Below are 1,482 nucleotides of genomic sequence, written 5' to 3' on the forward strand. Positions count from 1 at the left end.
GTTGTACAGGATCGTTTTGGAGATTCTGGGTTTTTTGTTTCTCCATATGAAGCTGAGAATCTTTTTTTCAAGGTCTGTAAAGAATTGAGTTGGTATTTTGATGGGAATTGCATTGAATCTGTAGATTGCTTTTGGCAAGATGGCCATTTTCACAATGTTAATCCTACCAATCCATGAGCACGGGAGATCTTTCCATCTTCTGAGATCTTCTTCAATTTCTTTCTTCAAAGACTTGAAGTTTTTCTCAAACAGGTCTTTCACTTGCTTGGTTAGAGTCACACCAAGGTACTTTATGTTATTAGTGGCTATTGTGAAGGGTGTTGTTTCCCTAATTTCTTTCTCAGCCTTTTTGTCTTTGGTATACAAGAGGGCTTCTGATTTTTTTGAGTTGATTTTGTATCCTGCCACTTTGCTGAAGGTGTTTATCAGCTGAAGAAGTTCTCTGGTTGAATCTTTGGGGTCGCTCATGTATACTATCATATCATCTGAAAATAGTGACACTTTGACCTCTTCCTTTCCGATTTGTATCCCCTTGATCTCCTTTAGTTGTCTTATTGCTCTGGCTAGGACTTCAAGTACAATATTAAAGAGATATGGAGAGAGTGGGCAGCCTTGTCTTGTCCCTGATTTCAGTGGGATTGATTTAAGTTTCTCTCCATTGAGTTTGATGTTGGCTATAGGCTTGCTGTATATTGCCTTTACTATCTTTAGGTATGTGCCTTGTATCCCTGATCTCTCCAAGACTTTAAACATAAATGGGTGTTGGACTTTGTCAAATGCTTTTTCAGCATCTAAGGAGATGATCATGTGGTTTTTCTCCTTCATTTTGTTTATGTGGTGGATTACATTGATGGATTTCCATATGTTGAACCACCCTTGCATTCCTGGGATGAAGCCTACTTGGTCATGGTGAATGATATCTTTGATGTGTTCTTGGATTCGGTTTGCAAGTATTTTATTGAGTATTTTTGCATCAATGTTCATAAGAGAGATAGGTCTGAAGTTCTCTTTTTTTGTTGGATCTTTGTGTGGTTTAGGTATCAAAGTGACTGTGGCTTCATAGAATGAGTTTGGTAGTGTTCCTTCTGTTTCTATTTTATGGAATAGTTTGAGGGCATACAGTGCTCTTAACCTCTTAACCTCTGAGCTATCTCTCCAGCTGTACAGTATGTTCTTATGATTCCTTGGATTTCCTCGGATTCTATTGTTATGTGTCTCTTCTCATTTCTAGCTTTGTTAATTTGAATCTGTTTCTCCACATTTCAGTTCTTTGGATAAATGTTTGTCACTCTTACTGATTTTTCTTAAAGAACGATTCACTGACTTCTTGTTTGTTTCTGTATTATTGATTTTTATCCCCGTGTTGGATTTCCTCTTGCTGTCTACTCCTTTTGGATGTAATTTCTTTACTTACTTCTTTCTTTCTTTCTTTCTTTCTTTCTTTCTTTCTTTCTTTCTTTCTTTCTTTCTTTCTTTCTTTCT

Source organism: Psammomys obesus, unplaced genomic scaffold (assembly GCF_907164565.1).
Source record: "Psammomys obesus unplaced genomic scaffold, mPsaObe1.curated_primary_1811, whole genome shotgun sequence".
Taxonomy (NCBI): domain Eukaryota; kingdom Metazoa; phylum Chordata; class Mammalia; order Rodentia; family Muridae; genus Psammomys; species Psammomys obesus.